The sequence below is a fragment of the Ictidomys tridecemlineatus genome, chromosome 6, assembly GCF_052094955.1.
Source record: "Ictidomys tridecemlineatus isolate mIctTri1 chromosome 6, mIctTri1.hap1, whole genome shotgun sequence".
NCBI lineage: Eukaryota > Metazoa > Chordata > Mammalia > Rodentia > Sciuridae > Ictidomys > Ictidomys tridecemlineatus.
This window is the reverse complement of record NC_135482.1, coordinates 117,710,471-117,737,455: the sequence shown is the minus strand read 5'-3', so window position 1 is coordinate 117,737,455 and position 26,985 is coordinate 117,710,471. Positions and strand designations below refer to the sequence as shown.

At 38.7% G+C, this 26,985-nt stretch overlaps 1 protein-coding gene across 50 annotated transcripts in view; it reads right to left on the bottom strand.

Annotated features, from left to right (window-relative positions):
* Positions 1-26,985, bottom strand: part of LOC120888398 (phospholipid-transporting ATPase IB-like) — a 151,352-nt gene that overhangs the window by 54,994 nt on the left and 69,373 nt on the right. For 38 of the 50 annotated variants that reach the window (XM_078015594.1, XM_078015602.1, XM_078015632.1 and 35 more), the window contains 3 exons: positions 6,169-6,268; positions 3,001-3,099; positions 1,841-1,886 (listed from right to left, as the gene is read on the bottom strand). The exons of 3 other annotated variants lie outside the window; for them this stretch is intronic. The gene's annotated coding sequence lies outside the window, so the exon portion shown is untranslated. Of the gene's footprint in view, positions 1-1,840; positions 1,887-3,000; positions 3,100-6,168; positions 6,269-16,132; positions 18,750-26,985 lie in introns of all 50 variants that reach the window. 9 more of the 50 variants (XM_078015600.1, XM_078015604.1, XM_078015608.1 and 6 more) reach the window with 4 other exon arrangements.

Sequence of the window (26,985 nt, the reverse complement as noted above, 5' to 3'; positions counted from 1 at the left end):
TCCTTAGCAGGAAGAGTGAAGCAGGTGGCATCACTATACCAGATGTCAAACTATACTACAGAGCAATAGTAACAAAAACAGCACTGTATTGGCACCAAAACAGACCAATGGTACAGAATAAAGGACACAGAGACTAACCCACAAAATTACAATTATCTTATATTAGACAAAGGTGCCAAAAACATGCACTGGAGAAAAGATAGCCTCTTCAAAAATGATGCTGGGAAAACTGGAAATCCATATGCAACAAAATGAAATTAAAACCCTATCTCTCACCATGCACAAAACTCAACTCAAAGTGTATCAAGGATGTAGGAATTAAACCAGAGACTCTCAGTCTAATAGAAGAAAAAGTAGGCCCTAATCTTCATCATGTGGGTTTGGGCCCCAACTTCCTTAATAAGACTCCTATAGCACAAGAACTAAAACCAAGAATCAATAAATGGTATGGACTCAAACTAAGAAGTTTTTTCTCAGCAAAAGAAACAATCTGTGAGGTGAACAGAGAGCCCATATCCTGGGAGCAAATTTATACCCCTCACACATCAGATAGATCAGATTAGAGCACCAATCTCTAGGGTATATAAAGAACTCAAAAAGCTAAGCACCAAAAAAAACAATAACCCAATCAATAAATGGGCCAAGGACCTGAACAAATACTTCTCAGAAGAGGATATACAATCAATCAACAAATATATGAAAAACTGCTCATCGTCTCTAGCAATCAAAGAAAGACAAATCAAAACTACTCTAAGATATCATCTCACTACAGTCAGAATGACAGCTATTATGAAAACAACAATAGTGTTGGCGAGCATGTGGACGAAAAGGCACACTCATACATTGCTGGTGGGACTGCAAATTGGTGCAGCCAATATGGAAAGCAGTATGGAGATTCCTTGGGAAACTGGGAATGGAACAATCGTTTGACCCAGCTATCCCTCTCCTTGGTCTATACACAAAGGACTTAAAAAACAGCATACTTCAGGGGCACAGCCACATCAATGTTTATAGCAGCACAATTCACAACAGCTAAACTGTAGAACCAAGCTAGATACCCTTGAGTAGATGAAAGGATTAAAAATTGTTGCATGTATACACAATGGAATATTACTCAGCAATAAAAGATAATAAAATCATGGCATTTTCAGGTAAATGGATGGAGTTGGAGAAGATAATTCTAAGGGAAGTTAGCCAATCCCCCTCCCCCCAAAAAAACAAATGGTGAATGTTTTCTCTGATATAAGGAGGCTATCTCATAGTGGGGTAGGGAGAGGGACTATGGGAGGAATAGATGAATTCTAGATAGGGCAGAAGGGAGAGAGGGAAAAGGAGGGGGCAGGGATTTAGCAATGATGGTGGAATGTGATGGACATCATTATCCAAAGTACATGTACGAAGACATGTGTGTGTGTGTGTGTGTGTGTGAGAGAGAGAGAGAGAGAGAGAGAGAGAGAGAGAGAGAGAGAGAGAGAGAGAGAAACAAGCAGAATTCACAGATCCAAGATCAGCAGGGTGACTTAACAAGGTCTCCAGAGATTCAGGAGAGTATCTGGTGTAATTCCAGTCTAAAAACCAGCAGACTTGAGACCAGGAAGAACCAACTTTTCAGTTTCAATGTAAAAGCAGGAAAAAGCTGATGTTCTGTTTTAAAGTCAATCAGATAGAAAGAATTCCCTCTTACTCAGGAGATGGTCAACCTTTTGGTTTTATTCAGGTCTTCAGCCCATCTTATTATGGAGAGCAGTATTCTTTATTCATTCTACCTTATTAAATATTAACCTCATCAGCATTCTGTAATCCAATCAAGTTAACAAATGAAATTAACAATCACACTTACCTGAAGTGGTCTTTGAGTTAACTACTTTGTCTGCCATATACCGTTTCTGTTATGGGGGAAAAAATTGTTACATGTAAAGTTCAAAATGAAAAATGCAACTCATAGTAGAAGACATAGTAGTTTTAAGAAAGAATAAAGGCAGCTAACCTAATTGTAAAATCTTCTTTGGCTGTAATTGATTTCAATTTCATTTTGCCCTTTCATGATTCCCTAAGCTGTGATGTGGCTAATGGAAGGGAGTATAGCAAAGTGGTTAAGTACGTGGACAACCCATATCTGCCTCTCGCTGATGCAGCAGAACCTGTATGTGCCTCAAGTGAGTACCCCCACACACACATACTCACACAACACAAACACACAGACTTACTCCTCTATGTACCTTGTACAAAGTAAGTACTGCTAGGAATGCTAGCACATTAATATATAGCTTATAATGACTATATTGGGTTAAATATATAATTTACAATGCTGGATTGTTTCTCTCTCTCTCTCTCTCTCTCCTCAACTTAACATAGGCCTTCTGATTAAGCACGAACAATTCTCTATATGAAACACCAAGCAAAAGAACCAAAGGACAGATTTTGCTGATGGCATATCTTCATAGGAGAATAGGAATCAGGCAGAGGCCTGTGAATAATAATGGCCAGTAATTTGGGGAAACAAACATTAGGATTGTAAGAGTAAAAGAAGGAGACCAGTCAGAGTAAAAGAGCAAGCAGAAAAAAACAATATTAAACAATCTGCTGTGACAAAGGACACATCTCTTTTAGCTGTTTAAGACTTTTGCCTTCAATGGGATTATATCTCCAAAGATACTGTCATAATTCTTCTCATGACAACTCCTAGGTGCTATTAGTTCCTCAAAGACACAACCAAAAAGTTTATTATCTTAAATTTAAACCCTCAAAATCTTACTTTATTCTTCACACCAACGGTAGATTTCAAAGAATCCCACCAGTTCCACCCAACTGTCTGGAAAGAAGAGAAAGAGGAGAAAGAAGGAAAAGGAGAAAGAAGAAATAAAGGGGAAGAGGAGAGGAGGAAGAAGAGGAGGGGGAGGGGAAGAGGAGGAGGAGGAAAAAAGACTTGGAGCAGCAAAGAATACCTTAAGAGTCAGGGCAGAGTTTTGAGAGTATTTCATTATCTAACAGAAAACTTACATAATCTTCTACAACCTCTTTGATGCCTGAAATTGCAAGAATAACCAGCAAAGGCAAAAGAGTGGTATATTGTCCTATTGGAGAAACACCTGGAATTTGCTGCAAAACAATCAGAATAACATTAATTTGATAAATGCTTTCTGTTTCTTGACCAGTCATATGACCCAGGACATAAATACAGTAGACAAATTTTATAGTTTGGATCCTTCTTCCCCTTCCCTTTTCTTATTCTCCTCCCTCCTCCTCCTCCTCCTCTCCTCTCCTCTCTTCTCTTCTACTCTCCCCTTGTCTTTTTTCTTTTCTCTTCTTTCTCTCCTCCTCTCTCTTCCATCTTCTCTCCTCCCTCTCTGCTCTTTCCTCTCTCCTGTCTCTCCCTCCCTCCTTCCTTCTTGGCATCCATAAGGTGACCAGCCTTCTCAACCACATGCTCCCACTACAATGATGTTCTGCTTTATCTCAGGTCAAAAGCAAGGGAGCCAGCCAAACTTATACAGAAACCTCTGAAATCATGATACAAAATAAATCTTTCTTCCTTTAAGTTGATTTTCTCAGGTATTTTTTGTCACCATGGCAGAAAACTAACGCATCATGTTAAATAAAAGGGGAAGGAAGAAAATTCATAGCATATCCAAACCATCCCTTGAGTGTGACACTGTTACCCTATGGAGTCTTCAGAGCAACTGATCAACATCTCAGTCAGTATGTCACTTTCTTCATAGGATACTCCTATGTTTCCAAAGAAATAATTCAAAACCTAAATGTTATCTTAAAATAGCATTTTTTTCAAAAGAGAATCAGATGGTTTGGCTACTTTAACTGAACATTATTTCTGAGGCAGAGGAGAAAAATTTTGGAGTGGGAGAGTGACACTACCTACATACAAATCAATTGCTGTCTGTGCTCCAGGGATACCCCCATTATTTAAACAATGATAAATGATGCAATGAAAACTGAGGGTGTGGTGGTTTTCCAAAGGATGCAGGTAAAGTACTGGGTATGACCCCTTAGCATTCTAGATTTAGACAAGTTCTTAGGCCTGTATATCCAGGTTTGGGTCTATGTGTACTCCCTCTTATGCCTTATTATTTCTTTCTTGCTTATCATTTCTTTGACACTTAGCAATACAGAATCTATTTTGAACTCCTGAAAGTTCTTATAACAACTTTAAAAGGAATTTGTTTTGGTTTGGATCTGGGGTGTTCCCCAGAAAATGCATGTGATCCCCAATACAGCCAAGTTCAGAAGCAGGGATTTTAGGCAATGATTAGGGTTCTGATCTTATCAGTGCACTAATCCGCTTTCTGGATTAATCCAGTGGTAGCTGAGTGGACTACTGAGTGATAACTATAGGCAGGGAGAACATAACTGGAGGAAGTAGGTCACTTAGGGTTTGGCCTTGGACTATGTCTGTTCCTGCCATGTATGTGTCTCTCTTTCTCTCTCCATCCCTCCTTCTCTCTCTCTCTCTCTCCCTCCTTCCTTCCAGGCTGACAGGAGCTGAGCAGCTTTCCTCTGCCATGTCTTTGCACCATGATTTTCCACCTCACCTCAGACCCAGAGCAAGAGAGTCAGCTGACCATGGACTAAAACCTCTGATACCATGAACTCAAAATAAACTTCTCCTCGTCTAAGTTGTTCTTGTCAGGTAATTTGGTCACAGAGATGAAAAATTGACTAGTAAAGTTTGAGCAATAGAGGAAGAAAAGGAAGAAACTTTGGATTGCTTGAGGTCTGAGTTGATTTTGCCTTTGCAATATTTCTCTAATCTCTCCCTCTTCTGAGGTTCAGCTCCAAGTGGGGCATTTTGCCTAAGACTCCACCCTGTCTTGTTCCCTTAACCTTTTGATAACTTGGCCTTGGATAATGTCTTTAGTGTCTTTTCTACTTCATCAATCCTGTATGCCAAAAATCAAATTTTTATTCTTTCTGGAATATTCTATACACTCAGAAAAAAAAATTAACACTTTCAATTTGTATTTTATTTATTTTTAACAGGCAACGCATTTACATGTTTTACAATTCAAAACAAAATTCTTCACAGTGAAAATTCTACTCTTCTCCTTGTCTCTTTGGTTCCTAATCACTGTGGTTTGAATGTGTGTCACCTAAATGTTCCTAGGTGAAGGCTTTGTCCTCAGAATGGCAGAATTGGGAGATGCTTGAAAAGGTGATGTCAAGTGGGAGGTCCTTAAATCATTAAAGCTTGCCTTAAAAGGTATTATGGGAATTATGGGACCGCCTTCATCCTCTCCCCCCACCCTCTCTCTCTCCTCCAGTTTGATATGTTGCCACTCTCTCTGATGTTCACTCCCTCCATTGCTATCCATTACCCTCAGCAGAAGCCAAACCAACAGGGCTCACCTTGAACTTTGAACCTCCAAACTGTGAGCTAAGTAAACAGTTTCTCTTTCTTTTTTTAAATTCGTTTTTATTAGTTACACATGACAGTACAATGATCTTGACATATCATACGTTTGAATCAGATGGAATATAATTTCTCATTTTTCTGAGTGTATAGGTTGCAGAATTACATTGGTCATGCAGTCATGTATATACCCACAGCAATAATAATGCCTATTTTCTAAAGTCAGTTGCTTCAGATACTTCACTGTATTAATGCAAAGTTGACTAATACAGTGATTTTCCTCCTGAAATGCAACCAAAGCTTCCAGGTTTTTTATGTTTTGCTATGTCCTGTGCCCAAAGGCTACAGACTTAATATCAGATTTCTCCTCCTCTAACACTAAGGGTCAAAGTCTGGAAATAGAAAAAAAACCAGAAAATTATGAAGAGATTATTTTGATTGTGGGCTTCATAAGTAAACAGGAATGAACCAGATTGTGGAAAACTTTGAATTTAACTCTTTTGAACAGATGCTATTTAAAATTATTGTTTGGTTTCCTTTCAATTGTTCCTTTCAAAATATGAATAAATTATTCCATTATAAAGGAGGCATACACGATGAAAGTTGCATCCATGTGTTTTTCAGCCCAAAAATTGAGTTTCAGTGTCTCACTGAATGACTTAAACATTGTAATACAAATTCTCTTCTTACAGTATTTCAATTTATTGTCTATGGAAACCTTTATTTCAGCTAAATGAACTTTTACAAGAGTTTTCTTAGATGTCTTAAGAATCTTAGTTTAATAACATGTACAAAAATATTACCTGCAATATGGTAATGAACAAAAAAAATGCATTAGCAGCTTTGCTAAACTGCAGATACAAATATCGAGGGAGAAATGACCACTTGCTGTACTTAGTTGTGCTGTAGGTGAAAAGAAAAAAATGTCATTATCAGCAGATATTCTAAACTCCGAAAACATTAATAGAAAACTGAAAAACTGCTTATAAATCAAAAGTGGGTTAAACCCAAAATATGTGTATAAAACACTGGCCTTTTTCTAAAGGTATTTTGCCTTTCATTTAATGCTATTGTAATTTTTATACATTTATTTATTTATGTTTATGTGGATTGAACAGAGGATTGAACAGAGTGCCACATACATACCAGGCAAGCACTCTACCACTGAGCTGTAACCACAGTCCCTATTTTGCCTTTTTTGAGAGTTTTCACGGTTCCCTGAAAATAATCTCCGAATAAAGGAAGAATGATTTCCCCCATTTTAGGAACTAAGTGCCATTAATATAAGAAATATGGTAAACCAAGGATCAAAAACCAGGGAGTATCATGATGTCTAAATACATTAAAAGGAAAAGATGAACAGCACCATGTTGATTTCACCGATTTATATCAATGATTCATTTATTAACTGTAAAATATTTATTGAGTAATTATTGTGTGTCAGACGCTCTTCTGTTTGAGATACATCATGAAAAACATAAATATCCCTGCTTACCTTCTGATGGAGCAAGACAAACAGTAACAAATAAACATGCTAAATAAGTTAGAAATAAATACATGCTAAAATGATATGCAAAACTTACTCCAGGTATTGTGTATGTATGTGTGTGTATAGGTGTGTATGTGTGTGTATGGATGTGTGTATAGGTGTGTATGTGTGTATGCGTGTGTGTGTGTGTGTGTGTGTGTGTGTGTGTGTGTGTCTGAGTTCAATAAAACCTTTAATGTGTCTTGGGCAGAAGATGCTCTATATTTTCTAATGGCCTATAATACTATGACAAAACTCCTAATCAACCTCTATCTTGTAGGAGTAAGGAGAGCCATCAGTTTTTCCTCCCTTCCTTCCCTAATATTTCATCCTTAAAATATATCTAAATCCATTTGCACCAATGGAAATGTCATAGAGAAGATTGTGTATAACAAAAGAAAAGCATCACAAATTAGTTGGGGATAAAATGACTGGTCAGCCAAATGGAAAATTAGGATGGGTCTCTACCTCATTCCTTACTCCAAAAGAAAGTCCATCCAGATTAAAGATTTAAAGCTAACATAAAAAGAATTACCTAGGGCTGATGAGAGTAGGAGGGGGAATACTTGGGGAAATGGGAAGTGGCCTATGTTCTGCATCCAGGCCAAAACCTATTACTTCTCTTGTGACCCTGCATGGCATGTGGAGACCTCCTAAGACATGTGCGTACAATAAACTGTATCCTGAGTCTCTTTTATGCCTCCTCTTATGGCTGCATTTGATTGATCATCTCATGAAACAATGCAGAACATTGATTGCATCAGGACAGAACTACTGTCAAAATAAGACCTATCCATTGAGGCATATTTTTCCTCAGAAAAGAGAATACCTCTTCCTAGGAAGAATCCTACTCCTCTCCAAAGTCCAACAGCTCACACTATGATTAACTTAAAAAATAAATCCACTATTTTGGTAAAACCAAATATTAATTTGAGACAAAATTAAACAAAATAAGATTAAAGCCCATAAAAGTTGTAATACAAACCAACAAAAACATTTTTTGGAAATGAAGAGCTAATTTTATCTCTGATTTCTTCTACTATACATTCATAATTCAAGAGCCTATTATTTAGTCCCCAGGTGTTAGAGAAGCTTCTACTTTTAATTCTATCACTGATTTCTAATTTCATTCCATTATGATCTGATAAAATGCAGGATATTATCTCTATTATGTTTTTTTTGTATTTTCTAAGAGTTGGTTTGTGACATAAGATGTGGTCTCTTTTAGAGAAGGATCCATGTGCTGCTGAGAAGAAAGCAAATTCTCTCATTGATGGATGAAATAGTCTATATATGTCCACCCAGTCTAAATTATTGATTGTATTATTTAGTTCTATAGTTTCTTTGTTCAGTTTTTGTTTGGAGAATCTAGGCAGTAGTGAGAGAGGTGTATTAAAGTCTCCCAGTATTATTGTGTTGTGGTCTATTTCATTCTTGAAATTGAGAAGGGTTTGTTTGATGTACATAGATACTCCATTTTGGGGGGGCATAAATACTTATGATTATGACTTATTGATATATGATTCCCTTAAGTAGTACAAAATGCACTTCTTTATCCCTTTTAACTTTGGCTTGAAATTCACTTTATCTGAAATGAGGATAGAAACCCCTGCTTGTTTATGTGATCCAAGTGAGTGATGTTTTTTTTTTTTTTTCCCATTCTTTCATCTTCAGTCTGGGAAGTCTTTGTCTATGAGACCAGTCCCTTGGAGACAGCATTTTGTTGGGTCTTGTTTTTTAATCCAATCTGCCAGTCTATGTCCTTTGACTGATGAGTTTAGGCCATTAATGTTCAAGGTTATGATTGAGATATGATTTGTATTCATGGTCATTATGGTTTATTTCTAACTTTTAATTTGAATTACTTTCTCCTTTGATTGACAATTCCTTTAGTGTAGCTCCTCCCTTCACCGGTTTTCACTTTTTTGTTTTTCATTTACTCCTCATGGAAATGTTTTGTTGAGAATGTTCTGTAGTATAGGCTTTCTAATTGCAAATTCTTTAAACTTTTGTTTATCATGGAAAGTTTTATTTCATCTTCAAATCTGAAGCTTAATTTCGCTAGATACAAGGTTCTTGGTTGGCATCCATTTTTTTTTTCAGAGCTTGGTATATGTTATTCCAGGATCTCTCCAAGCTTTGAGGGTCTAGGTTGAAAAATCAGCTGAGATTTTAATTGGTTTCCCCTATATGTATTCTGATATATTTTTTCTGGCAGCCTTTAAATTTTTTACCTTAATCTGTATGCTAGGCATTTTCATTATAATGTGACTTATTGTGGGTCTATTGTAATGTTGCATATTTAGGGTCCTATAAGCCTCTTGTATTTGATTTTCCACTTCATTTTTTAGCTTTGGAAAATTTTCTGATATTATTTCATTGAAAAGATCGTGTGTTCCATTGGTTTGTATCTCTACACCTTCATCTATCCAAATATATCTTAAATGTGGTCTTTTCACATTATTCCATAACTCCTAGAAATTCTGTTCATGGTTTCTTAACATCTTCTCTCTGTAGTCAACTCTATTTTTAAGATTATATATTTTGTTTTCATTGCTTGAGGTTCTGTCTTTCAAGTGGTCTAGTCTTTTGCTGATGTTTTCTATTGAATTTTTTTTTTTATTGGTTGTTCAAAACATTACAGAGCTCAAGACATATCATCTTTCATACATTCGACTCAATTGGGTTTTGAACTCCCCAAATACATAATACAGACTCACTTCTGTTACATACTCACATTTTTACATAATGGCATATTAGTGACTGTTGTATTCTGCTACCTTTCCTATCCCCTACTATCCCCCCTCCCCTCCCCTCCCCTCCCAACATCCCTCTCTACCTCCTCTGCTGTTGTTCAATTCTCTCCCCTTTTTTCCCCCCACCCCCTTGCCCCTCATAACCTCTTATTATTTTGTGTATCACTGAAGGTCTCCTACCATTTCCATGTTTTCCCTTCTCTCTTCCTTTCTCTCCCCCCATTCGTCTTAGTTTACTGTTAGTCTTTTCCTCATGCTCTTCCTTCCTGTTCTATTCTTAGTGGCTCTCTTTATATCAAAGAAGACATTTGACATTTGTATTTTAGGGCTTGGCTAGCTTCACTTAGCATAATCTGCTCTAATGCCATCCATTTCCCTGCAAATTCTATGATTTTGTCGTTTCTTAGTGCTGCATAATACTCCATTGTGTATAGCTGCCACAATTTTTTTATCCACTCATCTATTGAAGGGCATCTAGGTTGGTTCCACAGTCTAGCTATTGTGAATTGTGCTGCTATAATCATTGATGTGGCCGTATCCGTATAGTGTGCTCTTTTAAGGTCCTCAGGGAATAGTCCAAGAAGGGCAATAGCTGGGTCAAATGGTGGATCCATTCCCAGCTTTCCCAGGAATCTCCATACTGCTTTCCAAATTGGCCTCACCATTTTGCAGTCCCACCAGCAGTGAACAAGTGTGCCCTTTTCCCCACATCCTCGCCAACCTTATTGTTGTTTGACTTCATAATGGCTGCCAATCTTACAGGAGTGAAATGGTATCTTAGGGTGGTTTTGATTTGCATTTCTCTGATTGCTAGAGATGTTGAGCATTTTCTCATGTGCTTGTGGATTGATTGTATGTCCTCCTCTGAGAAGTGTCTGTTCAGGTCCTTGGCCCATTTGTTGATTGGATTATTTGTTATCTTATTGTTTAATTTTTTGAGTTCTTTGTACATTCTGGATATTAGGGCTCTGTCTGAGGTGTGAGGGGTAAAAATTTGTTCCCAGGATGTAGGCTCTCTATTTACCTCTTTTACTGTTTCTCTTGCTGAGAAAAAACTTTTTAGTTTAAGTAGGTCCCATTTGTTTATTCTTGTCATTAACTCTTGGGCTACGGGCGTTCTATTAAGGAATTTGGAGCCCGACCCCACAATATGTAGATCGTAGCCAACTTTTCCTTCTATCAGACGCAGTGTCTCTGTTTTTATATCTAGCTCCTTGATCCATTTTGAGTTAACTTTTGTGGCTGGCGAGAGAAAGGGATTCAATTTCATTTTGTTGCATATGGATTTCCAATTTTCCCAGCACCATTTGTTGAAGATGCTATCCTTCCTCCATTGCATGTTTTTAGCCCCTTTATCAAATATAAGATAGTTGTAACTTTGTGGATTAGTCTCTGTGTCCTCTATTCTGTACCATTGGTCCACCTGCCTGTTTTGGTACAAGTACCATGCTGTTTTTGTTACTATTGCTTTGTAGTACAGTTTGAGCTCTGGTATCGCTATACCTCCAGATTCACACTTCCTGCTTAGAATTGCTTTTGCTATTCTGGGTCTTTTGTTTTTCCATATGAATTTCATGATTGCTTTATCTATTTCTACAAGAAATGTCTTTGGGATTCTGATTGGCATCGCATTAAACCTGTAGAGAACTTTGGGTAATATCGCCATTTTGATGATGTTAGTTCTGCCTATCCATGAACAGGGTACATTTTTCCATCTTCTGAGATCTTCTTCTATCTCTCTCTTTAAGGTTCTGTAGTTTTCATTGTATAAATCATTCACCTATTTTGTTAGGTTGATTCCCAAGTATCTTATTTTCTTTGAGGATATTGTGAATGGAGTGGTTTTCCTTATTTCCATTTCAGAGGTTTTGTTGCTGATATACAGGAATGCCTTTGATTTGTGCGTGTTGATTTTATATCCTGCCACTTTGCTGAATTCATTTATTAACTCTAGCAGCTTCTTTGTAGATCCTTTTGGGTCTGTTAAGTAAATTATCATGTCATCTGCAAATAGCGATAATTTAATTTCTTCTTTTCCTATTTTTATGCCTTTAATTTCTTTTGTCTGTCTAATTGCTCTGGCTAGTACTTCGAGAACTAAATTGAATAGAAGTGGTGATAGAGGACATCCCTGTCTTGTTCCAGATTTTAGAGGGAATGCCTTCAGTTTTTCTCCGTTTAGGATGATGCTAGCCTGAGGTTTAGCATATATAGCTTTTACAATGTTGAGGTAAGTTCCTGATATCCCTAGTTTTTCTAATGTTTTGAACATAAAGGGATGTTGTATTTTGTCAAATGCTTTTTCTGCATCTATCGAGATGATCATATGGTTCTTGTCTTTAAGCCTATTGATGTGGTGAATAGCATGTATTGATTTCCGTATATTGAACCAGCCTTGCATCCCAGGGATGAATCCTACTTGATCATGGTGCACAAGTTTTCTGATATGTTTTTGTATTCGATTCGCCAGAATTTTATTGAGAATTTTTGCATCCAAGTTCATTAGAGATATTGGTCTGTAGTTTTCTTTCTTTGAAGTGTCTTTGTCTGGTTTTGGGATCAGGGTGATGTTGGCCTCATAGAATGAATTTGGAAGAGCTCCTTCTTTTTCTATTTCTTGAAATAGTTTGAAAAGTATTGGTATTAGTTCTTCTTTGAAGGTTTTGTAGAACTCTGCTGTATACCCATCAGGTCCAGGGCTTTTCTTGGTTGGTAGACTTTGGATGGCTTCTTCTATTTCTTCCTTTGTTATTGGTCTGTTTAAATTGTGTGTGTCTTCCTGTCTCAATCTGGGCAAATCATATGCCTTAAGAAATTTATCGATATCCTCGCTATCTTCTATTTTATTAGAATATAGGGTTTCAAAATACTTTCTAATTATCTTCTGTATTTCTGTAGTGTCTGTTGTGATATTGCCTTTTTCATCCCATATATTAGTAATTTGAGTTCTCTCTCTTCTTCTTTTTGTTAGCATAGCTAAGGGCTTGTCTATCTTATTTATTTTTTCAAAGAACCAACTTTTAGTTTTATCAATTTTTTCAATGGTTTTTTTGTTTCAATTTCGTTTATTTCTGCTCTAATTTTAATTATTTCTTGTCTTCTACTACAATTGCTGTTGTTTTGTTCTTCCTTTTCTAGGTTTTTGAGGTGTAGTGTGAGTTCATTTATTTGTTGGTTTTTTCTTTTTTTGATGAAAGAACTCCAGGATATGAATTTCCCTCTTAAAACTGCTTTCATTGTGTCCCATAGATTCCGGTATGTTGTGTCTGTATTATCATTTGACTCTAAGAATTTTTTTATCTCTTCCTTTATGTCTTCTGTAACCCATTGATCATTCAATAACATATTGTTCATTTTCCATGTGGTGTAGGATTTTTCCTTCCTTTTTTTATCATTGATTTCTAATTTCATTCCATTATGGTCAGATATGGTGCATGGTATTATCTCCACACTTTTATATTTACTAAGATTTGCCTTATGGCATAATATATGGTCTATTTTTGAGTAGGATCCATGTGCTGCTGAGAAGAACGTGTATCCACTTGATGATGGTTGGTATATTCTATATATGTCAGTTAGGTCTAGGTTATTGATTGTGCTGTTGAGTTCTATAGTTTCTTTATTCAGCTTTTGTCTAGAGGATCTGTCTAATGGTGAGAGCGGTGTGTTGAAGTCACCCGTAATTATTGTGTTATGGTCTATTTGACTCTTGAACTTGAGGAGCGTTTGTTTTATGTAGATTGCAGCTCCATTGTTTGGTGCATACAAATTGATAATTGTTATGTCTTGTTGGTGGATGGTCTCTTTTAACAGTATATAGTGTCCTTCTTTATCCTTCTTAATTAACTTAGGTTTGAAGTTGATTTTATTTGATATGAGTATGGCCACTCCTGCTTGCTTCCGAGGGCCATGTGAGTGGTATGATTTTTCCCAACCTTTTACCTTCAGCCTGTGTATGTCTTTTCCTATCATATGAGTCTCCTGAAGGCAGCATATTGTTGGATTTGTTTTTTTGATCCAGGTTGCTAGCCTATGTCTCTTGATTGGTGAGTTTAGGCCATTAACATTTAAAGTTACAATTGAGATATGATTTGTACTTCCAGTCATGCTTCTTTATTTATTTATTTTAGTTTGGCTAGTTTTACTTTTTTGGTTATTTTCCTCCTCCTTTACTGAGATACCTCTTGTTGTTAGTTTTGGGCACTATTTTTCAATTCCTCTTCTTGTAGTATATTGCTCAGAATGCTTTGCAGTGCTGGTTTTCTTGCTGCAAATTCTTTTAGCTTTTGTTTATCGTGAAAGATTTTAATTTCGTTGTCAAATCTGAAGCTCAATTTTGCTGGATACAGTATTCTTGGTTGAAATCCATTATTTTTCAGCGTTTGAAATACATTGTTCCAGGATCTTCTCGCTTTCAAAGTCTGTGCTGAGAAATCAGTCGTTAACCTAATTGGTTTACCCCTGAATGTAATCTGTCTCTTTTCTCTGGTAGCTTTTAATATTCTCTCCTTGTCCTGTATGTTGGCTATCTTCATAATTATGTGTCTTGGAGTTGGTCTATTATAGTTTTGAATGTTTGGGGTCCTGTAGGCTTCCAGGATTTGGCAATCCATTCCATCTTTCATCTCTGGGAAGTTTTCTATAATTATTTCATTTAATATGCTATCCATTCCTTTGGTTTGAATCTCTGTGCCTTCTTCTATCCCGATGACTCTCAAATTTGGTTTTTTAATGACATCCCATATCTCTTGAATAGATTGCTCATGGGATTTAAGCATCTTTTCTGTGTTGACTATACTCTTTTCAAGTTGATAAACCTTGTCTTCATTATCTGATGTTCTGACTTCTACTTGATCAAGTCTATTTGTAATATTCTCGTTTGAGTTTTTAATTTGGTTTATAGTCTCCTGCAATTCTAGGATTATAGTTTGATTCTTTTTTAAGATCTCTATCTCCTGGTAGAGCTCGTTCTTTGCCATTTGAATTTGTTTGTTTAATTCATTTTCAAAATATATTTTTATTGCTTGGACTTGCTGTCTCATGTCTTCTCTAATATTCCTTTCCATTTGAGTTAGGTATGCCTTGAGTTCTTTCCCTATCCCTGCTTCTGATGTTTCTATGTCCTCTTGTAGAATTAAGTTGTCTTGCATTGTTTGTACTCCTTTTTTCCCTTGTTTTCTCATGTTGTCCCCGTTGCTTTCCAGCTCTATTTGATTGTCGTGTTTCTACTCTCTTCTATAGATTTGTTTTGGTTCTGTATTACTCTGATGCCTCTCCTTAGTGTTGTTAAACTATGCCTACTGACGTGGATTCCACTGTGAAGGAAGATCCGACGTCCGAGCTCCAGTGACGACACTACTTTGCTATGACCGGCCCCAGTTCCTTGCCTGGGTATCCTGATGAGGTGGTGTGACTGGACTGTCTCTGTTTGATTTCAGCTCCCAGTCGCGGCAGGCAGGCGGTCTCTAGCCGCCCAGTATCACAGGCCGAGGGCGGGTGATCGGTCACCTGCGGCCGGGTGTTTTCCTACCGCCCAGCTATGCGGGCAGTGGGTGAACTGTTGCCGGCGGGCCTGCAATTTCCAGCTGCCCAGTCTCGAGGGCCTTGCCTCTAGCCTCTTGGTTTCTCCTGCTAGCCTTCTGTAGCCGCAGGGCAGGCCGCACGAATCAGTGGGCCTGGATCTCCGGGGTCCCACAGTTGGCAATTGGGATCCCAGGCACTCTGTCCTTTGGATTTTTCCTGCTTGCCCCTCCCCCAGCTCTAGCTAGACAGGTTTCGTTTTGGCTGCAGATGGGTAGGGGGGGTTGCAGGTCAGGTGCCTCTAGTTCCCCCCTAGTCTTTATGCAGGCTCACTCTGATTCTCCCTCCCCCGGCAAGCCTAGGAGAGAATTTATGCGGGTTCCCGATGTATGGGGGATGGGCTGAGTGCCACACACCTGTTTTGTTGTTGAGATCTGTCGGAGAATGGCGGTGGATATATCAGCTGTTCAAGATGCTGACTGCTGATTCCCTTGGTGGAGTGTCCGCTGTGGGGGATGGGACTGTACCGCTTCCTTCCCCGTCTAAACTCCCGTACTCAGCCCGGGGGTCAGTGCGGGCTTGGCTGGTGGGATTCCACCTCTAATCCCAGTAGCTCATGAGTCTGAGGCAGGAGGATCATAAGTTCAAAGCCAGTCTCAGCAAAAGTGAGGCCTCTATTGAATTTTTAATTTGGTTTATTGTTTCTTTCATTTCAAGGATTTCTGCTTGTTTTTTTTTTTTCAGAATCACTGCCTCTTTATTGAAGTGATCTTTCACTTTCTATATTTTCTTTCTGATTTCATTACTTATACTTTCCTTTACTGATCAGTTTAACTATGTTCATTTGAAAATCCTTCTCTGACATTTCTTCCATTGTGGTGTCTATGGATTCTATTATTGGAGTATCTTGGTTTTCTTGGGGTGATTTGTTCCCTTGATTTTTCATGGTGTTTGTGTACTTACCCATCTAACTGTATGGATCTGAGGCAGTAGAGTTTCTACCCTGTGGACTTACAGTGTCCCTGAAGGTTACCAGTACCTCACTGTTTAGGGGGAGACAAATATGTACAACAATCAATGCAAGCAATATATAGTACTAAATCAAATAGTTCCTACTATGACATCTATGATTTTAATTATCATAATAAACAGAAATGATATGATCAGTTATGCCTATAATAAAAACAAAGTTTGCAAAAGGGTTTACAATTTCAAATGTTGGACAGCAAGAGAACAGAAGTGATATTGAATGTGATGATTATGAAGGAGGAGGAGAGAAGACAGAATAAAAGATTAAAGGAAGAATGAAAGAAAAAACAATTGAGACTGGCTGTTAGTGGAAGAGAGAATCAAGGAAAACAGGTGGGAGAAGAAATATATACATCTAAAATAAAAATTTAAAAAAATTAAAAATAAAATAAAAGAATACAAAACAAAAGTAAAATATACTAATCAAACATCCAAGATCCCGAAAAAAACTAATTCCTGAAAAATAACTGGCTTCAAAATGCTAGAAATTAGGGAAAAAAACAAACATGAAAATGTTTAAATGTCCATGTACCATCAGGGTAACAATTAAACAAAGAAAAAAAATTTAAAAAGAAAAGAACAGGGGGCTGGGGTTGTGGCTCAGCAGTAGAGTGCTCACCTAGCACATGTGCAACCTTGGGTTCAATCCTCAGCACCACATATAAATAAATAAACATTTTTTTAAATCTTTTTTAATGGTTGTTCAAAACATTACAAAGCTCTTGACATATCATGTTTCATACATTAGATTCAAGTTGGTTATGAACTCCCATTTTTACCCCAAATACAGACTGCAGAATCACATCTGTTACACGTCCACATTTTTACATAATGCCCTATTAGTAACTGTTGTATTCTGCTACCTTTCCTATCCTCTACTATCCCCTCTCCCCTCCCCTCCCATCTTCTCTCTCTACCCCATCTACTGTATTTCATTTCTCTCCTTGTTTATTTTCCCGTTCCCCTCACAACCTCTTATGTGAAATTTTGTATAACATTGAGGGTCTCCCTCCATTACCATGCAATTTCCCTTTTCTCTCCCTTTCCCTCCCACCTAGTGTATCTGTTTAATGTTGATCTTTTCTTCCTGCTCTTCCTCCCTGCTCTGTTCTTAGTTGTTCTCATTATATCAAAGAAGACATTTGGTATTTGTTTTTTAGGGATTGGCTAGCTTCACCAAGCATAATCTGCTCTAGTGCCATCCATTTCCCTGCAAATTCCATGATTTTTTTTTTTAAAGAATTATCTGTGTTAAAAAAAAAAAAAACAGGAAAAAATCTTGATGTAAAGTTAAAGAATTCTTTCCATTGGAGTTTAAAGTATTCTCAACTTCTTTTTTTAAAATAGTTTTTAGTCATTGATGGACCTTTATTTATTTATATGTGGTGCTGAGAATTGAACCCAGGGCCTCACACGTGCCAGGCAAGCACTCTACCTCTGAGTCACCACCCCAGCACCATTTCTCAACTACATAGCAGTTGGAACATTGGTGCTCCACCCTCTGGATTGCTGGAGTAAGAAAGGTAATCCCATAGGTGGAAATCCTGGAGGCAGAGTTTAGGTTTAGGTTGGCTTCAGGCTATATTTTGAATGCCAATTGGTCTGGAGATTTTAAATCAGTGCACCCCCAGCACCCAGTACCTGCTGATCCACACTGGATCTCCCCGGGGTTCCACTCGTGTAGTGGGGAACGCAAATTCTTAGTCCCCTCCATCACCTATGGACCCCACATTTACTGGTCTTGGGTTCAGTCTCCAAACAATCTGTCCTACCCCTGCCCTTCCTAGTTGCCAGTCAGATGCATCACTCCCAGCAGGTCCTGCAAGCAGTCAGTTTGGAGGGGGAGTGTAGAGCCAGATGGGTTTCTGCCACTGGTTGTCCCCTGTGTAAACCTCTCTCCATGTTTGATTTTCTCCTGATCACTTAAGCACACTCTATGTTGTACAGTGTATGTCTACTGGGCCAGTATTTTGGACCAAACTTAGGTTTGCCAGAAATCAGCTGCCAGCACCCACACTGTGGCTGCAAAATGTTTCCTTCCTTTGTCCTCTGCATGCCACTTGGAGATATGGCAGCTTCTTTCCCCACACATGGATATTGTGCAGCATGTCTTTCAGGTTTGGGGGGCAATATCCTTGGTCTCTAAATGCTCCATACACAGACAGACCTCAGGCCTCCCAAAACTGTGGGTCTCCTTTATTCCTTTATCCCTCTACTATACTCACAGAGGTACTGCTCTGGCTGGTATTTCCAACCCAGCCAAGGCAATGGCTGTGCCCTGGGGATTTTTTTCCTTATTTTATCATCCAAACTCCTTGGTCCACAGTCTGCTTTGAATGTCTAGTTTTAAATTCCAGTAAAGCCCTCCCTCCCTTTGTAAATTTTTTGTTCACCCACCTTGCAGAGGTTTCATGCCACAGAGCAGCCAGGAACGTGACATCCTCTATTCTACCGCCTTGGATCTCTCTCCATATTTCTTGAAAATACTGTTCATGGTCTCTTAACATCTTTTCTCCATGATTAAGTTTATTTTCAAGATTAGATATTTTATCTAGGATGTGATAGTTATGGGGGGAGGAGAAAATAGAAGTAGAAAATTAAAGGAAGCATAAAAGATAGAACAGTAGAATTTGTGTTAGTAAGGAAAAAAAGAAAAAGAAACAAGGGAAACAGAGTAATGAAGAAAACAATACAAAATATACTAATAAAAATCCTTAAGCCTCAAAAGGCAGAGCAAGAGAAAATAACTACCTTCAAAAAAATGCTATAAATGAGAGTATGTAAACATGTTTACATACTCTCTCTCTCTCTCTCTCTCTCTCTCTCTCTCTCTCTCTCTCACACACACACACACACACACACACACACACACACACACACCTGGATTCTGTGAGATGCATTCCTGTAGGTGGGTCTAGGACAGGGCTTAGGTCTAGTGAGGCCCCAGGTACTTTATGTGTGGCTAGTTATATGAAGATATTAAATCAATGCACTTTTAGAGCTTGGCAGATGCCAATCTACTCTGAGAGACTGTACCACAGGAGTCTCCCCAGGGTTCCACTCCTGGAACTGGAAAGCCAGTCCTTTGCTGATTCTGTTGCTCACAGATACTGCCCTTCCCAGCCTCCCAGGTGAGTCTCTGAGCACAGACACACCCACCCATTCAGATTCCTACCAGCTGCAGCTGGTCCTGGGAGCTATTGCACTAATGGCCAACAGGACCCAGGTCCTCCCCAACCTCCCCAACTTGTACTCCCACAGGCAAAATACCTTCCATACCTAATTTTCTCCAGTTTTGTTAGGCATCATGTCGGTCACATGGTTGGTGTCTGCCTGGACCTACATCAGAGCCAACCCAGTACTCTTACATCAAAGTCCTTGTTTCTTATATCCACTGGCCACTGCAGCAATCTGCTCAAGATGGCTCCTCCCTCTGCTCTCCATGGACAATTGGTAAATGTGGAACATCTTTCATTCCCCGGTTTATTGTGCTAAACAGCTTCTAGATCAGCCTAGGTCAGGCTGGCCCTCCGATCTCAGGATTTTCCATGCTAAGACTGTCTGTAGTGTTTTTTGGACATTTTCTGTCCTTGTGTGCTAATACCCCTGGACCTGCAAGCAGCTTAGCTCTAATTTTGTTCCTTTTCCTTGTTTAAGGTATCCAACATTTTTAAGTCTCTAAGTCTGGCTGTCCAGTACGGAGTTTTAATAAAATCCCTCTTTCACCCACCTCACAGAGAAGCAGTATTCCCACTGTTTGAATCCTGGGTCACAAGAAATGCCATTTCCCTTTAGTCATCCATTTTCCTCTAGTCAGCCCTCTTCACAACACATTGCTAACCTTCTATAAAGGAAATGTTATGGAAATCGCGCTCAGCAAGAGACCAAGCACCCCTTGGGAGGGATGGAGAACACAGGTTTATTTAAGCTGGTGGACCCAGATGAGCTAGTGCTCTGAAGTTCTAGGCCCTGAGCTGGGCTGTGGGGAGGGTTATAGAAAATTTGACATCATTCCTTAACCATTACAACATTGGTGGTTTAGAATTCTTTACTTCATAACCAAGGTCCACGTACAGAAATTTTATAATAAACAGTTCACAGGTTCAGAATAAAGACAGTAAAACACTTGAGAGTGTTATCATAAAGTGTCTGTTTTCCAGGCAGCATAATTTAGATGGTAATTTTTAGATCTCATATTGAAGCAAGACCTTACAGTATTTGTCTTTCTATATTTGGCATATTTCACTTAGCATAATGTCCTCTGCTTTCATCCATATTGTCACAAATGACAGAATTTCTTTTTTAAAAAATACTGATTAGTTTTCTGTAAAGGAACACCTGTGTGGGGAGAATTGTGGGGGAGGCATACAAAGGGCAGGTGCAAGACAGACAGAAGGATGGCAGGCAAAAGGAATGCCTACCCCTCTCTACTGTTGTCTTTAGTAACCCAAAAAGTTACATATTACCCACCACCAGTGACTACACTTTGACCAGTATTTCTTTAACCCTGAGTGATAGCTAACTGAGATAAGGTCCAGGTTAATGCAAACACAGAGCCTCTCTCCTTCAAAGGATGTCACTATGTAAACCAGGTAGTGTATCCACATAGTTATCTTAATAACCTCAGCAGGGAATAGCTGGGCATTCCAATCATGGGCATCAGGGCACCAGTTACCCCTGGGGAGTTTGCTCACCAGGGGAACATTCCCTGTCTATTTCCACTGTCAGAATACCTACAGTATTCCATTGTATATGTTGTTACACAGAAAAACCACATGCTAGTATTAATCCCCAGGAGGAGAACATTACACCAGTTATTTGTCCCAGAGAAGGTCTCTAAACATATTACTAATGTCTGCACATATTCCCAGCTCTGGCTGGAAACTTTTCAAAAACCCAGCTTCCAGAGTTCTGCAGAGCCTCAAAGGAGACCCAGCTGCTGCAATAGTCATACCTTCACCACTGACATTCTTAGGTCTAATCCAGTAAACCAGAATATTTGCAAAAGCCAAGAAATGCAAATTTATTACTTTCAGACTTACAGAAGCCCAGGATCTTAGTGAGCTGGCCTTATGGGATGGATGGCATCTCATCTATGTGTGTGACACTTCATGCCACAGCTGAGGTACCCTAAAACATTAAGCTCTGAGGTTTATACACCAGGGGAACATAGGGTCACTGAGAACAAGAATTGCAAGAAATCCTGTTTAGGAAGGATGAGGACCAAGTCTGGGCTATTCCAGACAGTTCTTCCTTATCTCAAGACACTGCATTCTCAGCACCTTCTACAGTTATCCTGAGAGCTACAAGTGTGAGTAGGAATGTCTGCATGGGTCAAGGCCTTTCGGGGATTAGTCTTCTTGTTTTCCATCCCCTGTTTTAGTCAGCTTTTTCACTGCTGTGACTGAAAGGCCCAACCAGGACAACTGTAGAGGAGAAAAGGTTTATTAAGAGGCTCATGGTTTCAGAGGTCCCAATCCTAGATAGCAGGCTCCATTCCTTGGGGCTCCAGGTGAGACAGGTGAGACAGGACATCCTGGCAGAATAATGTAGAAAAGGGAAGTAGCTCAGATAATAATCAGAAAGCAAAGAGAAGTTTCCACTTGCCAGATACAAATATAGACCCTAAAGCCACACCCCCAATTCCCACCTCCTCCAGCCACACCCTATGACTTCATTTACCCTGAATTAGTCCCTATCAGGGAATTAATTCACTGATTGGGTTAAGACTCTCACAATCCAATCATTTCTCCTCTGAACCTTCTTGCATTATCTCACACATGAGCTTTTGGGGGACACCTCACATCCAAATCATCACACACATGTGATATGGCAAAGCCAGCCATATCACATGCCCACCAATCTCCCTGGATCTGGAGGCAATTTGTCTCTTCAGAGTGATGCATCCCTTTGATTGACAATCTCCATGCATTATTGATCCACAGCCAGAATACACTTCCTAGGCTCAGGAGGACCATTGTCACAAGTAGGACAGCCAGGCCTGCCTGAAGCTATGATCTGACCCAAGATCCATCAATCCAGGTAAGAAGTTACAAAAGAGGCCAAAGAAAGATCCTGCACATAGCCTTACTATCTGCACCCAGTGAGCTGTTTCCAGATCTCTTCCATTTATATTGCTACAATAACCTGGGATATTTATCCAAGTCTGGCAGGTAGTATTGGCAATAACAAAATATTACCCTGTTCTGCCAGTAGATAATCAAGAGCTATTCAGTGATCCATCACCACCTTGGCTAGTGAGTTCAGTGAATCCTACTTGGATCCTAAATAGTTCTGGTGGCAATGTTAGGTAGCTCTTCCAGTTAGTGACAAGTCATGTATTCCCATGCTGGATATGAGAACACAGGCAGAAGAATGAAATTGGCTATCATTTTGTCTTCCTGGCAGTGTGTCTCAGGCAACTCTGCAATGTGTCACAAGTATGTGACTCTTCCAGTTTGGAATGACACTTTTGTACAAATTCCTGAGAACCCCAGATTCCCAAACATCATGCTTCATTTAAAGGTGACAGGCACTCCATAGCCCAGTATGCCCCACACAGGAACATATAACCTAGGGAGCAAGTCAGGCCAGCCAGGGAGCAGTGATCCATCACCACCTAATCCAATTATACAAAGCCTGGGTCTGGTTTAGCCACGTGTTAGGTGGCAGGGTAAGGCTGCATGAGTATGGACCATCTGAAAACATCAAAATATTTAAAGTCTGTCTCTAATTTTGTCTTTGTTCTAGGTAACCCATAAAAAGTCTCTAATCAGTCTCCCACTGATTAGAATCATTGGCACCCCCATTGAATTGGTGATAGACCAGACATGAACTATTTATATTTGTGGGTAAGGGCTCCAAATATTCAGATGCCAGATCCAGCAATATTTCAAATCACTACCTGCTGTTATTGCTGTACTGATCTTCATCAGTGGGTTCATACCACTGGGTATTCTGAAGAAACAAGGGGGAGATTAGTTTTCCCACTCCATACCCACTTCCCATACTTTCTTGGGTCAGTATTCTATCACTTGGGTTTCTGGCTATCCAGGTATTATAACCCAAGATATCTGTCCCAGTTCTAAAGCTCTCACATCTTGCCCTTGTTCTTTCTGCTTCAGTCATCCAGTCCAGGAAAATAAGTCATGTCCTGTACAAACTTGACATGTGATAACATTGTTCACCTACTGGAAGGATCAGATGCCCTACCACCACTAGTGAAACACTAGCATTATGATACTCCTTGTTCCCACCCCTCACCCCTGTAGAATCTCATAGAAGAGAGCATTCTGGTGAAGCATCATCTCCAGATTTGAGTCAGAGAGCCCTACCTAGGGTACCATAATGGTCTGAGCCATGGACCACTTCCAAAACATACACTCTAAGGGGAAAAATGAAAAAAAAAAATGTTGGGAGTCACTGAGCTTGGGATTTGACAGACACAGCCTTATCAGGTTGCTGCCTGGTACTGCTATTTATCCTTCAATAGTTCACTCAGTTGCCATTCTCTTGACTAGATGGCTGTGCTATTGTCAACAACTCATGACTCAGTGAAATTGAAGTGGGGGCCACTGTAAATAGTTTGGTCCATTGGGCCAAATGTCCATGATCAGTCTTAGTCAAAACATGACCAACCATTGACCAGATGGTATATGCAGCTTAGTGGACCCCATCTGTGTTTAGTTTCACAGACAAAGCTGTCAATAAACCATGCCATGGTAGGCATGATTCTGAATCTTTGGTTCCAGATAGCCACAATTCTTTGAATTTTGGGGGCTCTTGCCTATAGGGAGAGATCTCGAACAAAGGGGACCCCTCTTAGTACCAAACTTCATTAGGTGATGCAGATAAAGTGCTTCCTATACTTTTCTGCGTGGCCATCTTCAGTTTGGGGACCTGTTATGGTTTAGATGTATTATTGGGTTGTGAGACCCTTAACCTAATCAGTAAATTAATCCCCTAATGGGGATTAACTGAGTGGTAATTTAAGGATGGTAAGGTGTGGCTGGAGGAAGTGGGTCCCTGGAAGTGGGTGTGGCTTTGGTATATATATTTTGTACCTGGCAAGTGGAGTCTCTCTCTCACTCTGCTTCCTGATCATCATGTTGTTATGGAAGGCACAAGAATTATAGACCACCACGCTAACTGAGCCAGATTGAAAGGGAAAAAAAGTCCTTTAATGAGCAAGCCAGGCAAGCAATTGGGAGCAGGCTAGTGCCTCAAAGATCTCCCAGCACTTAATTTTGGAAGTACAGAGTTAGAAAGGCCAAAACTAAAAACCCCAAGGATGGAGATCATAAAAGACCTTGTTGAGACAGATATTTTGATTATATGAGAGAATCGTTTTGATTATATATTTCAGAGTCATTTTTGTTATACGTCAGGGCCATAGTCAGGGACACAGGAAGGTCCTACTTACTGTCAACATAGACACAGGTGTCGGGAGACTGAAAAGATTTTAAGCAAGCATAAAATGGAGTCAGGTCAAAATAAAATGGCATTACTTTTGTTCTTCTCCAATTCAGTATGAGCTGTTCCCTCTGCCACACTCTTCTGCCACGATGTTCTGCCTCACCTTGAGCCCCAAGGAATGGAGCTGGCTATCTACGAACTGAGACCTCTGAACCCATGAGCTCCCAAATCAATTTCTCCAATCTTTTAATCATAGCAGCAAAAAAAGTGACTACAACAGTGACCCCACTGGGTTGCTGCAACTTCTTAAATATACTCTGGAACTCTCAGAGCTACTTTCACTTGCAGGTAGTTGTTAAATTATTGTTTTGTGGGGAAAAGAGCTGGTACCTCCTATTTAGCCATCTTGATGATGTCACTCCTCTTTGATTCTCAGTAATTTTGAGATGTTTTGTTTCTTGACCCATTATCTAATCAAAGATCAAACACTATATTTAAGTCTTCTTTAATCTAAAACACAGTTTTACCATTTTTTAAAAAAATCTTCAGGACATTGACATTTTTGAAGAGTTTTGGACATTGTTTTAAGGAATGCTCTTTAATTTGGGCATTTATTTATTTTAATTTGGGTTTGTTTAATTTGCTTTCTCAAATTCGATTCAGATTAACATTTTTGGCAAAACACCATATAGAACAGTTTGTGTCCTCCTCAATGCATCACATTAGGGGCATAAATATCAGAGCATTCTATTATTGATGATGGTAAATTATTCATCTATTTAAAACAGTGTCCTCCAAATTCTCCATTGTAATGGTACCTTTTTCCATTTGTAGTTAATAAGTAAGCTGCTATTTTTGGAAAGTTGGACTATCACACACAACTTAGTATCCCATAGAACCCATGAACATATCTAAAAAAAGACCTTGAATAGGAAAAGGAATGCAACTCTTTGTACCCATGAGTTTTGAATTGTGTCTTGTCTGCACAATTTTCTTGCCTGACATTTGTTATACAACCAAAGTAGAGAAATACAATGAATTGTGAAGGTGTTTTTATTCAATGTGAGGAGAATTTAAAGCAATTCTACTTTGTCTTTCTTCCTTTTCCCACCCTGCCTAGGTATTTTGAAGTATTTGTGTATATTTGCTAGTGAATGTGTTATGAGAAAGGATGAAGGAGAGAGACTCTTATTTACTTACGATCATTTGTCTCCCTGACTGTATCCATAACAGACTATGAGCAACTTGAAGATAAGGCTAACTTAGAATCTAAAACCTATTATGTTTTGCAGAAGTAGAACTGAGAAGATTAAAGTTAAATAGTTGGTCATGTAGTAAGAAATGTTTGGACTAATAAATAATAGCAATTATTGATTTTTTACCTGCAAAAGTAACAGCTTACTAAACAATTCAATAATTGACTATATGTTGTGCTACACTTTTCATTCCTACTTCTCACAGCAGGTGTAGCTGGTTTGCTGGAAACTCACACATGGATCTATCTATAATATATTCCTGGAACTATATTAAGATCAGTCTCTCCACTTCATTCCCTGCATAAAGACACTTCAAAATGTATTCAAACTGTTCAAACACTAAACTATTCAAGTCAAAAATGCATGCTATTTTATAGAAATTTTGCTCTAAAGTCTTCAAGGCTTAAAAATCAGTGGGTATGTCCCACTACCCAATCATCGATCTACCATTGTTTCTATTTTTACTTATTTTTTATATGGACCCATAGAAATTTATTTTACAGGTTTTTTTTTCTAAACATGACCTTATTTTCTGGCACCACAGTATTCTACAGTGCATATTTTCTGCACTGATGCTATAATCAATACAATTTTAAAAAATATCTCTTTTAAAAAAATAGAGAATGGTATTTGAAACCAATTTATAGGCATTAGGTATATTTGTAGGTTTTAAGCCCTCTCAGCAGAGCAAAAAAATACATGTGTTTATATTATTATTAGTTCTATGGACTCAATAATTTATTAAAATAGGAATTATCACTATTATACTCCTACTAAAGGACACTTGTCAGTATATCAATATGTTCTTATAGGCACTAACTACCTCATAAGGCAATCATTTCCCATATTAGATATGATTTTAATTCTTAGCATATATCTCTGAATAACTTGTATTTATTTGGTCCCATTCTGACTACTAAAATAATATAAGACAAATTCTCTATTTGACATTAACTATCCTTTAATAAAACACTGTGTAGTACCAAGCCTATCCAGGTTCCTTCGACGCTGCATTAACCAACCAAATTTTTATTCCTTTCTTCCCATGGCATATTTTCCCAGTTCTTCAACAGCATGGTTGCTCCAAATAAACTTTAGTTTAAATTAACATATGAA